The sequence below is a fragment of the Rhodnius prolixus genome, unplaced genomic scaffold (assembly GCF_049639745.1).
Source record: "Rhodnius prolixus isolate KJV_2025 unplaced genomic scaffold, Rpr scaffold_10, whole genome shotgun sequence".
NCBI lineage: Eukaryota > Metazoa > Arthropoda > Insecta > Hemiptera > Reduviidae > Rhodnius > Rhodnius prolixus.
The window spans coordinates 24,138,139-24,151,959 of NW_027411615.1; the positions used below are offsets into that span (position 1 = coordinate 24,138,139).

At 34.0% G+C, this 13,821-nt stretch overlaps 1 protein-coding gene across 2 annotated transcripts in view; it reads right to left on the reverse strand.

Annotated features, from left to right (window-relative positions):
• fj (four-jointed box kinase) overlaps positions 1–13,821 on the reverse strand; it is a 112,565-nt gene that overhangs the window by 42,976 nt on the left and 55,768 nt on the right. For both annotated transcript variants that reach the window (XM_074133473.1, XM_074133474.1), the window contains exon 2: positions 10,992–11,200. The gene's annotated coding sequence lies outside the window, so the exon portion shown is untranslated. The remainder of the gene's footprint in view (positions 1–10,991; positions 11,201–13,821) is intronic.

The window sequence follows — 13,821 nt, forward strand, 5'->3', positions numbered from 1 at the left end:
CAGCTCAGATGCTTTGATCACGTAAACGAAGCAAAAGAGTTTGCTAAAACCATCTATCGACAAAATCCGCAATGACTTAGTTGCCAACCCATTAAAATAAAAAGCCCTTACACTGCATTTTTTTTCAAATTCTTTTGAACATAACTGGATTCAAGAATGTGCAATAGATTTATGCCATTTTAATGCAATCTTAAATTTATTACTGCGCAAGATAACCCTACAAAGTACAGGTACTATCTAAAACCTGTAACTTTTCTCTGTTTGTAGACAAATTTTTTAAATTCAAAATAATATTTGTTCAAATTAGGTCAACTTATAGAATAATAAGCCAACTTAAAGTATCTGGGCGTAAAACCCTTTCAAAGAAAGAGATGAAAGAATTATTGGATTCATGGAAATCCTAAATCCTGTAGAAACAAGGATTTCGAAATTTTGGGACTAGTTTTTCCTACTTTCTATTATTAGACTTACAAAAAAACAGAGCCAGAAAAAAAAAAATGGCATTTTGAAAATCTCTTTTAAGAACAGTAAGGAAAATGTGGAGGTTTTTATAAAAATTGATTTACCAACAGAAATTGCAAATAGATTCTGCATAAATAAGGAAGACTTCGGAACATGCGACTGAATAGAGCACAACCTAACACTCAACTCAGTTGATCACCATTATAATCCAGTGCCTAAGGGCTCGCACTCAGAGCTTAAGGGCTAATTTCTCTTCACTTCTCCGGCGAACAGTCGCATTAAAAGGTTTAGATGTTCAGTACTACTCAACTATCGCAATCAGAACATGGTAATTTCTGTTTTGTAATAACTTTTTGTGATACTTGTACTTAAAAGAACTTCATAAAATGTAAATAGACTGATTATTATTATTATTTTAATTATTTAAGGCGCGTCAACATCTGAGGTTATTGGCGCCCGAAGCTTTTTTCAGTGCACTGTCGTTACAGACAACACTGTCCATCACCGGACAGTGAGCTGTAAGAAGCTGCTAGGAAGAGAAAATCTAAGGGTTAGCAGCTGTATCTTACTATCATTTAATCATTATTGCAGTAATTAAATATTTAGAAACCAAGTTTTATCTAAAATTAAAGTAATGAGTCGCTAAGTATTGTATTTAAAAAGTCTTTTATTAAAATATTGTTCCGGGCAATTTATTGTGCAGGTAGAACCAGGAAAATTTGGAAATAAGGTTCTGCTTCGAACTGCAATTTCCAGTTGTTAGATAAAACTAGCTGGGCAAACTAATTTTTCACAAGACCTTTAACTTTTTTTAAAAATTTTATTTTGTACGCGAACTCTTGCATCTACTTTGCAATACTAATCTCATTAAATTCATCTTGTTTCTTCAACTTTGAGAGTAATCAGTGAAAAGTACTTCTTAATTAAGGTAGCGACCACATTCACTTCTTAATTACTTTAATACTTTATGCCAATAACATTTTACAGTTTTTATTACCAATTCTTTTCTTCCATGGAACAATAATTCACTTTGACGTATTTTTAAGGATCACCTGTCGCTTCCAATCGTTAACGAGCTTCTAACAGCGTTGTAACATGAATACTTAACTCTTCTAAAATTTAGATCGAAATTCGAAAGAAAATGCGCAAAAATATTGGCGTTTTATTAGGCCGTAGAAAGCTATCGTCTAAACCAATGGTTTTTCAACCTTTTGGCCCTCGGGGACCGATAAAAATAAAGAAATTACGTCAAGGATCGGCGAACTATCAAGACTGAAATATAAACGTAAAATTTAATAGCATATTTCATTATTTTATAAATAGAAATACAAATTTATATGGCATTATCCATGAAGTGCTCCCTCAGTTGTTGTTTCTTTGAGAGCAAATCAGTTATTCGTGATAGAAGTTTAGTTTCTGAGAGGCAAAGTCAGCATTTACGAGGGTCGTTTGAAAAGTCCGTGAAAAAATAAAAACTACTTAATTTTTTAGGGTAAACCTTTGTTATTTTTCAACATAGTCTCCTTTTAGGCTTATACACTTCGTCCAACGCTGCTCTAGTTTGTTGATCCCTTCCGAATAATAGGATTTGTCCAAGTCTAAAAAATAGCCATTCGTTTCTGCAATCACCTCCTCGTTTGAATAAAATCTTTTTCCCGCCAGCCATTTCTTCATATTGGGGAACAAATAGTAGTCCGAGGGAGCCAAGTCTGGAGAATAGGGGGGATGTGAAACGAGTTGGAACCCTATTTCCTTAATTTTGCGACCACAACTGCTGAGGTGTGAGCTGGTGCGTTGTCGTGATGGAAAAGGACTTTTTTGTGAGCCAATCGTGGGCGTTTTTCTTGCAGCTCGGTTTTCAAACGGTCCAATAACGATGAATAATATGCACCTGTAATAGTTTCACCCTTTTCCAGATAGTCGATGAGGATTATTCCTTGCGAATCCCAAAAGACAGTCGCCATAATCTTTCCGGCCGAAGGAACGGTCTTCGCCTTTTTTAGCGCAGATTCCCCCTTGGTAACCCATTGTTTAGATTGTTCTTTGGTCTCAGGAGTGTAGTGATGTATCCACAGTGACGAAACGACGCTTAAATTCTTCTGGAACAGCTGCAAACCGTCCTTGCAACACTTCACACGATTTCGTTTTTGGTCAAGCGTGAGCAATCGCGGCACCCATCTTGCGGATAGCTTTGTCATGTCCAAATCTTGATGCAAAATATTATGTACCCGTTCATTCGAGATGCCCACAGCACTAGCAATCTCACGTACCTTTCACTCTTCTGTCATCCATCACCATATCATGGATTTTATCAATGATTTCTGGAGTAGTAACCTCAACAGGGCGTCCAGAACGTTCAGCGTCACTTGTGCCCATATGGCCACTCCGAAAATTTTGAAACCACTTATAAACTGTTCTAATCGAAGGTGCAGAGTCACCATAATGTTTATCAAGCTTCTCTTTAGTCTCCTCAGGCGTTTTGCCTTTCATAAAGTAGTGTTTAATCAACACACGAAATTCTTTTTCGTCCATTTTTTGAAAATCACTCGACTTCCTCGATTCAAACGAATGCCAAACACAAAGAAATAGACCGATCTGGCTGAAACTTGGTGTGTGTTCTTCCAAGAGATGCTACTAACTAAACCTAACCTCGATACGCGCCAGTGGTGCTATCTCTCTGACTTTGCACGGACTTTTCAAACGACCCTCGTACATTCATTTCTCATAGACCGGCAGCAAATTTTCATGGTCCGGTACCGGTTGAATCAAAACGAAATTTTGGTTTTCTGATTTTAATCAAAGTCACAGAACACTTCCTACCAGCAAACCTGGTTCGGGTTTCTCACACGGAAACTGTGGTTACTACAAGCTTCGGGTTGCTTCATTCCTGAAAACCTGATAGTTTAGAAACACATCGGAACCACTTCTCTTTCCCCATTTTATTGTTTTTGTTTAAAAAAAAGGAAGAGAAAACATAATATATGCTACCCAACATTTTTGTTTTAAACTTATATTCGTGATCAATTTATAATGCAAAGCAAAAAATTAACATAATAGGTTAATTATTATCATGCCCCTTCAAGAAATAATAGTTCTATATTTATGTTAAAAATAAAAATAAAATATATAATACATGTTTCCAACTAGTGGAAAGCCATTTCTTACTGGCACGGAAGCTATCACAAAAACTTTTACAATAATCATGCAATAAAATTATACTATTTATTAGTAATTCATTTTAGAATAAATGATAATCACTCCGAAGGATCTTTATTTATCATTATACTTTTCATTTAACTAACAAAAATGAGGAAATTATCAATTATTTTTTAATAAAAGTTTTCCACCATTTTTATTAATGTTAATAGACCTTTTTAATTGCTTACTATCTTATTTAAAGAAAAAAATAAATTAATCGCCATAAAATGGGATGACAAAGCTTTAAAATTTAATTAACAAAATTACCAATAATTCGATTTGAAGAATACCAAAATTATTTTAATGACAAACAGTACTGTCTAACAAAAACGTTTATTCAATAATTGTGATCAAAGAGATATAAAACTTCATTCAACTTTCTCTTTTTTACTGTTCTTGTAAATCGAGCCTTTTTCGAAATCGATCGTTTAACGCTTGTTTCACCCAAAAATGAAGTCCAAACTACAAGCTGTGACGAAGTCAATGCTGTACTGCTGGCTAGTCTTTAGTAATAGGTCAAATAAATGAGAAGCAGATTTGATTTGGCCCGCGACTGGACCGCAGATGTAGAAAGAGATCACATGTAGCCTTTGATCCTGTCCATCTAGCCAATGTTTGTTTAGGATAACAAAAGAGGAGGGCTTTTTCTACCTCTGAATCTCATTTGCACCCTCATTGTACCCTTGAGGTTTTATCTTATTAATATTATACCACTTTTTTTTTTTACAAATACCCAGTGAATCTAGCCTCTAATAAAGGGGGTCATTGTGGCCAAGCACCCCTTCAGTGAAATCCATTCGTGAGGGTGAAGTATCTTTTTTTACCTGCCTGGGGCACCATTTCTGCTCCTCAGGTGAAGTTTCCCCCTGAGGAGGGTGCGCTACAGTCATACTGTTTCCAGCTGCCCTTATTTCGAATACAAGGGACTATTTCTGCCTTCAGCACAGTCAGAATGGTTGCATTATAGTTTAGATCTATTGTTCTGCATTATTACAGACTTCCCTGCTCATCTATATTACAGTATCCATCCATTTCATTCTTAATTCTTCCACATCTGCCCTTTTCAAAATAAAAAAATGATTATCTGCTCAATAGATACCATTCAATTATTTTTGAAAGGTGATCTTTACTTTTTCTCAACCGCAGAATTTATAGAATTATTTTATCAATATTCTAAGTTTCTCAAGTTCGTATTATTATAAGTACATATTTGTACTCCTTAACAAAAACTTACAGTTTTAAAAGTTAAGTATAAGGGTTGATTAAACGCCAAAAGGTACACAAATCAGCAGTTCCCAACATTTCATTAATACTTCATTGATATAATTTAAGTAATTTTACTGCATTAACTTTTCCTTCACATTTTTTAGAATTTATTAGATGTCACAGACCCTTATGCTGGCCATTTTCGTCTACAAAATATTTACTCAAGTAGCACACCATTTAACTTAGATTGACTGTAATATCTATTTATCTATAATAATCAAACTATTAATCACAGGTGAAAAAGAAAACGTTATAAAAAATATAAAAAAAATAAGAGGCTAAAAAATTCATAAACTTTTTTTACATCAATAATTTTATGCATTTATTTTTATTTTTAAATAAAAATCATTGGTTTAAGTTCATTCTTCGATTAAAGTAATTGTTATTTTATGTTGTAGTCAAACGTTTGTAATAATAAGTAATAAATAATCTGGCTTTATCGCAAATAATATAGTTTTCTTCAATTACATTCTCAATCTAGGTGTTCTTCCCACAATGTTATATATATGTAATATAAAATAAAGAAAATAAAGATATGCATATTTTTAGGACAGCTAATTATTCCAGTATTTTACCATAAGTAAAATTAGGGGGACTAAATTAAATTACAATTGAGAAATGAGTAAATATTGTTGAATAATCTACTTGTTATTAAATGTATGTTATTTGTGCTCACGAATATTTCGGTAAGACGAATTTAAGACTGAAATATTGTTTTGAATCCTCCGTGATTGAAATTTAAAAAGTGGCCGACCCTAACTTTGTTTTTTTCTACTTTAACATGCATGTATATGTGACTACTCAGAATAATTCATCACTCATTTTATCATAATTATAATAAAAAAATATTATGAATGAACTGGCCAGCATAAGGGTCTGTGACATCTAATAAATTCTAAAAAATGTGAAGGAAAAGTTAATGCAGTAAAATTACTTAAATTATATCAATGAAGTATTAATGAAATGTTGGGAACTGCTGATTTGTGTACCTTTTGGCGTTTAATCAACCCTTATACTTAACTTTTAAAACTGTAAGTTTTTGTTAAGGAGATTTTTGTACCTTTTGGATAGATTTTCCTTTTTGTCTATTTGCAAAGTTACGTCTGCTTTACAGATTTTTTAAAATTTGGAATAAGCTATTCTATCATTATAACCTGATAAGGTGTTAAATCGGAACCGTAACTACCACTGGAGAGATCTTTTTAAAGAATGATTATAGTTACGGTCCCCAAACCATCCTCAATAACCATTTTTTTGAGAAAGCGTTTTGAATAAAATAGGAAGGTATTTGTACGTAAATAGCAAAATTAAACTGCGATTTCAGTACTTCCTTTTAAGAGGAGCAAGAAAAATAAACTGCGATTACAGTACATCTCCCTAAAAGGCAAAGATTTTGAATCGAACGACAATTCATTGATGTAAATCGGTTCACTCATTGATAATTTTAACGATTGCAGTACTTCCTCTTAGTAGGTGTAAGAGCATGATGGCACTTCACAGCCACATAGAGGAGCTTTAATCACTTCTTCGTGCTAAATTTTATCAAAATCGGACTAAGCTTTGTAGAAATATTGGTAATAATAGTTTTAGAAAGGGCCTTATTTGGGTGGGGCGAACTCTCCTCCTTATGAGGCATAGCGTCGAGACTTTTAAAGTACAAATCTGTACAAAATTTCGATTCGAATGACACTTCATTCATGAAAATCGGTTCACGTGTCGATAATTTGAAACGATTGCTATACTTCCCCTTAACAAGTGTAAGAGCAGATCGTCGCTTTATTGTTAGGTAGGGGAGCCCTAACCCTATCATCCTACCAAATTTTATCAAAATCGGGCCAAGATTTACAGAGTAATTAGTAATAATAATTTTGGAGGGGGCCTTACATAAAGGGGGCTAACTCCTCTCCCATTCAATGTACAGGGCCGAGACCCCCAAAAGGCACATCTACATAAAATTCCGAATCGAATGACACCTCATTCATGAAAATCGGTTCACGCGTTTAGGCGCTACGTTGTTTACAAAAAAGGTAACAACAAGAACAACAAGAACAACAAGAACAAGAAGAAGAAGAACAAGAACAAGAACATTTTTTGAAAAAGCCGTTTTTGCTCATTTTCGGCAACTTTTTTCTCGAAACCTATTAGATCTGGGTGGTTGCAAAAAAATTACAGTTATAAAGGAGGATTTGGAGTAAGATTTAAAGAAAATTTGGGAATTTTATCTTTTATAGAAAAATAGAAAAAAATTGTCAAAGTTGGGTGTTTTTCAACGTTACGCTTTTTCGTGCAGTTTTTGATGGTCAACCCTTATACAACTGTCCTACCGGACAGTTTTAATCACTCAATTCTAATTGGCAAATTTTCTCGTTAACTTGTTTTTAATATTAATAGATCATGGAAATGATTTCATAACTTCGCAGCTCATTTCACATCAAGAAACGTTCATATCGTGTCTTTTTAGTAAGTTATCAGCAGGTACGATACGCCCATAGTTGGAATTATCAGCATGGAATCCAATTTAACAGAAGTCAACTCTGTGATATCGTAGGGTAGATATTTTTATCTAGATTAGGCTTTAGACGGATTAAATCATCAATTGTGAATCAGTAAAAGTAATCTTTACGAGCTCTTCCAAAGATCGGACTTATCTGTATCATAGTCATAAAATACAGGTAATTAGAACTTATCTAGAGATGCCACACTATAAAGGAAACACTTGTAAAATTTGAATTAATCTGAGGAATCTTAAATTTGGAAATTTCTAGAAAAAAATAGAGGAATCTGAACAACCAAAACTGTTTTTGGAAATGAGAGGTAAATTTCCCATCAAACTTCTTTACAAAAAGATTACGAGAGAAATTGGTTACTAATGGTCAATTTTAAATTTTACCAAATTAAATTCTGCTTAGATCAATTTAAGATTGAAGCCAACTAAGTCCGCTCATTTCAGCGTCACATTGTACAGCTTTTCTTCAAAAGCAATGCATTTCTTGTTAGACAGAATACAATAATCAAATACTGTTTACAGATCTCCGCAAGTTACTAACGTACATACTCATATTAAAAACGTTTAAGCTAGCAAAAAAGATCCTTTGTAAAGTAGTTGACAATCACACTCAAATCACCAAAACATCTTTTAGAAAGATTAACCCGAACAAATCAAGAATGTAGACTTTTAAAATAGGATAATATTCTGGTGAATAATAGCCAAGGGTGTTTTCAGTGGAAAAAAAAACAGGAACCAATCCAGAATAGTTCTCCAATTACAGAAAATTACTAGAAATAACATTTATTAGAAAAATTTGTGACAGAACATGACAATCAAGATCGGATAGCGATAGTTTTGAGAAAATGAAGAGTTGATAAAAAAAGAAAAACAATTTAAAAGAAAACAAGTAAACAAATAAGGTCCTTCATTAAACAAAATATTTGGACGAAAAATGAATAGCATAAAACCTAGAATAAATGACAAAACTAAATGCGAAAAATACGGTAAATCAGATGCTTTATCAATTCCTGGAGGGATACGAGGGTCGTTTGAAAAGTCCGTGCAAAAATAAAAACTACTTAATTTTTTGGGGTAAACCTTTTTTATTTTTCAACATAGTCTCCTTTTAGGCTTATACACTTCGTCCAACGCTGCTCTAGTTTGTTGATCCTTTCCGAATAATAGGATTTGTCAAAGTCTGAAAAATAGCCATTCGTTTCTGCAATCACCTCCTCGTTTGAATAAAATCTTTTTCTCGCCAGCCATTTCCTCATATTGGGGAACAAATAGTAGTCCGAGGGAGCCAAGTCTGGAGAATAGGGGGCATGTGAAACGAGTTGGAACCCTATTTCCATTAATTTTGCGACCACAACTGTTGAGGTGTGAGCTGGTGCGTTGTCGTGATGGAAAAGGACTTTTTTGTGGGCCAATCGTGGGCGTTTATCTTGCAGCTCGGTTTTCAAACGGTCCAATAACGATGAATAATATGCACCTGTAATAGTTTTACCCTTTTCTAGATAGTCGATGAGGATTATTCCTTGCGAATCCCAAAAGACAGTCGCCATAATCTTTCCGGCCGAAGGAACGGTCTTCGCCTTTTTTGGCGCAGATTCCCCCTTGGTAACCCATTGATTAGATTGTTCTTTGGTCTCAGGAGTGTAGTGATGTATCCATGTTTCATCCACAGTGACGAAACGACGCTTAAAGTCCTGCACAGCTGCAAACCGTCCTTTCAACACTTCACACGATTTCGTTTTTGGTCAAGCGTGAGCAATCGCGGCACTCATCTTGCGGATAGCTTTGTCATTTCCAAATGTTGATGCAAAATATTATGTACCCGTTCATTCGAGATGCCCACAGCACTAGCAATCTCACGCACCTTCACTCTTCTGTCATCCATCACCATATCATGGATTTTATCAATGATTTCTGGAGTAGTAACCTCAACAGGGCGTCCAGAACGTTCAGCGTCACTTGTGCCCATATGGCCACTCCGAAAATTTTGAAACCACTTATAAACTGTTCTAATCGAAGGTGGAGAGTCACCATAATGTTTATCAAGCTTCTCTTTAGTCTCCTGAGGCGTTTTGCCTTTCGTAAAGTAGTGTTTAATCAACACACGAAATTCTTTTTCGTCCATTTTTTGGAAATCACTCGACTTCCTCGATTCAAACGAATGCCAAACACAAAGAAATAGACCGATCTGGCTGAAACTTGGTGTGTGTTCTTCCAAGAGATGCTACTAACTAAACATAACCTCGATACGCGCCAGTAGTGCTATCTCTCTGACTTTGCACGAACTTTTCAAACGACCCTCGTATTTTAGTTTCATTTGTACACAAAACGTGGCTACAATTAGTAACAAAGAAGTAAAGTGGGTTGTAAAATTTGGTTTATCTACACAATGGTGCTAATGTTACATTTCCCATTCATCGATTATATTATACTCGTAGATCGTCGTACTATTGTAGTATGAAGATTCTAGCAGTATCGGGCAGTAAGTATGCTCTATCTACTTCAGGTTACTTAAAGAGGTGATGTTTTATATTTATGGTAATCATAGATAACTATGAAAATAATTTCTACTATTTCTACTATTGTTCACTTCACTTCAAAGTTTACTAAGTGAAAGATATATCTGAACTTTCTTATTTACTTATTGTAAATATTTATCCACAGATTGTAGTAAGGAGGATATTGAAAAATGGCTAAAACGGAAGATCTTATGAAAAGATTTAGTAGGGATGTAACACTCCAGAATCTTCTTAAAGAGGCCAGACACCTTGCCTGGTACCAAACTTGTTCAAACTACCACCTTGGTAGAACGAAAAATCGAATTGAATGAGAATTACTACCTTAGTTTTAGAGAGAGCATTATTTCTTGAGGAGGCAACTTAACATAGGATAGGACTAACTGCAAATCCTCTGTGTAGAAATTGTGAACAGGGAGAGGATGAAACCTCCTTCTATTTATTGCCTTGGAGAAGGCGCGCATTATGCTAACAGCAAACATTTCCCAAAAATTTGGCTTAAACTGGAAAAAATTTCATGTTCTAGGGTTTATTTTCAGTTGGGTTTAAAAACATTTATTTAACCAACGTATTTGACCCAAAATTTAATTGGAAAATTGAACTAAACACGTAAATACTGTTAAAGAGAAAGCCGTATTGATGTTTCAACATCGTAAAACCAATTTTTTGAATGAATTTAGATATTTTAGTATTCATTTTCAAACAGTTATTTCTTTTTTTCCAAAGATAAGAATTTTATTTCGTAGTTTTAACTGGAACAAGCACATAGCTGAAGAACTAAGTAAATCCAGTTCGAAACCTATTTCTTAAAACAAATTTTCAAGTTTGAAAAACCAAATCAGTAGTTCACTCTTTGTACACTGAAATTATTAAAAACGTTTGAAACAAATTGCATTCTATACTTCCAAGATAGAAACTAAGATGTAATCAAGCACCTATTTGTTCATGTAACTAACTATCACCGCCTTCTGTATACGAGTATTGTGTCAGTGTCATCATAAAAGTAAACGTATAATTATATAAGAAATAAGATAAGAACAAATTACCTTTAGTGGAGTTCAAGGCAGAAATGGCCAGCACTCAGTAAGCTTTGTATCCAGTACTATCTATTGACTACACTTTCGGCCGCTGCTGAAACTAATGGCTGATGAAGCACTCTGCCTATGGTGCCGTTATGGTTTCTTCTTACCAATTCACCTTCTTTACTTGGGCTTTCCGTTCTGATTTGTTTCCACTCTTTCATCCCAACGTTCTCCTTAAAAAAAAAGTACAAAACTATTATTCTACACTCAAAACTATTTTTCTTTAAAAATAGTTTACTTTAAAACTATGAATAATACAATTATTCTTAAACTAAATACTAAACCACTTACATAATTTGCTTTTCATGAAACTTAGATTTAAAAAAAGAAAATCGTGATTTACAATCCCTACAGAAAGAGTAAGCAATGAGCATACATAGGTAGAAGAATAGAAACTACCTAGCGGTAGTACTACCACAGGACATCGATGATGTCTTCAATGAAAGTCTAGGGCTACTGGCAATGCAGACAAAGTGGTGGAGAAGGTCAGGAAAGAAAGATGTGGCGAGTGGCTGCTCTAAACAATTAGAACAAGTAAGAAGAGACTTGTAATATTTTGTCAAGGCGAATAGAAAGCTCTTACCGACTTCCCTTCCATACCGTTTAACTGGTCCTCTACAACTCAAAAGTTATCTAGCTACTATTGGTAAAGAACATCTTTGGAACTGTGAGGACCATAATGTCATTATAAAATATAAAAAAGACTGTGTATTAGCGCATTCAGTAACCACTTGTTGGAGCAAAGATATAGATTTTGCTATAAATTCAACTTTTAATTTGTTCTACAGAAATATTAGTTTATTGGGCGGCCAAGAAACGTACCTGAATTCAATTCCTCAAATCAGTCAAATTAGAATTATTTCTCAGATTAGACTAGCTTCTAAAAAATCTGTTCGATTATTTAATAATGGACTGAAACACACATTTTTTCCTGAAAGCCAATGTAAATTGTGTAATGAGGCTAGTTCTAAGGATGATCTTTGTCATTTCTTTACAAAATGTAAAATTTTAGATTGGCTGAGAAATAAATTCTTACTATTTCATTTTCAAGAGGAGCAGGTTTCTAACTTAGTCAAATTTGAAAAATTATTGTGCTCATATGACATCAAAGCAAACAATATTTGTAAATTTACTATCGAGGGATTAAGAGTAAGATCGATATTATTGTAGGGCTTGTAGGGACATGTACTATCGTTGTCTCTTTTGTACCTTTGTGTTTGAATTATTCTCTGACATAAAATTCATTTCTTCAAAATATCATTACAATTATTGTTATTTATCTATCTGTATGTTAAGATGCTGAAGATTTTCATTATATTGTCTAAATAAGGTTTTTCATACCCATATGTATTTTTTTTATGTAAATTTCGCTACTTTACAGGATTTCTGACACACTAGTGTCAGATTAATGATTTGTAATGTTTATAAGTTATCAGCTTTGTATGCTCACCCCCTTGCTATGGTAAAAAATTGGATTTTGTCTAGGCGAATTGGTGTACGAACGGGACGTTGAGGTAATTTAAGAAGAGTAAAGTGTTTTGGAGATGTTGAGGATACTACGAAGGGTAAGGTTTGCAGAAAATAGCATCAACTATCCTGATGGAGTAGTTCTGATAGTGGAAAACCTTCATATTTCATGGGTTTTTCTAGTTTTGGCTGAACTCCACAGTCCGTAAGTACATTTAGGTTTGAGTATAGTTATATATGTTCATATTAAAAGGGCAATTTAGAGCTTTGCCCTAAGTAAGAAGTCTAGCCCTTATTAAATTCGGTGCATAGATTTTTTCCCTCAAGTCTTTTGTTTGTCTTGCACGTAAATCGTTTCCTCAATGAAGAATCGCAAGATAGTGCACCAGGTAAGTAGTGGAAAAAGGATTGTTGTAGAAGAAGTCAGGAGTCTCCCGTCCCGTGCTACCATTTATATGAGTGTATTCAGAAGAATCTTTTCCTACAATGAAATTAACGTTTATAAAGAAATGAGATTTCACAGCTCTCTCTCACAACCAGCAGGATATTCTCTGAGAAATAGTTTCAAAACATTCTGATTAGTAGACCTACAGCAAGTTTTGTCCGATTTAATAAGCAAAAAACTTCGCCCATTGTCAAGTAAATTACAGTAAATTTGTAAAAGCTGAAATCGCTAAAAACTATCAACGACAAGTATTCTGAAATTACTTCAAATTTAAAACTTCATTGACTTAATACGTTATAATATTTTATAGATATTGAGGCCGTACATTACACAGAAATGGCACGTAAGAGATAAGCCACCTCACAAACCTCATAGTTGAAAGAATTCTCTAGAAAAAATGTCCCAAATAAAACTTTTATATATTATGCGTGAAAATGCAATGAATACGCGAATATTACAGATAAACCTTGATGCTACAGATAAACCTTGATGCTATAGATAAACCTTGATGCTACAGATAAACCTTGATGCTACAGATAAACCTTGATGCTACAGATAAACCTTGATGCCTTTTTTTCCAATAAATCTTTTTAAAAAAATAAAGTAAAATAAAACGATTTTATACAATGTTAGCGTCAGGTCCAATGGCGGGATAAAGTTTAATTTCCCACGATTTTTCTTGCTTGAGCTAGAATGTTCACATGAGACCATTTGGTTAATACACGCTTTTCTAACTCAGGAGAGCTTAAAATGGTTATTTCCTATAAATAACTGCTATTTTCTTTGAAAAAAAAAGGATATGATCACAATACCTCCAATCATCAGAGCAAGAGATGATTGTTTATGATAGTGTTTATCTCGTATCCTTTGTATTTTTATTTG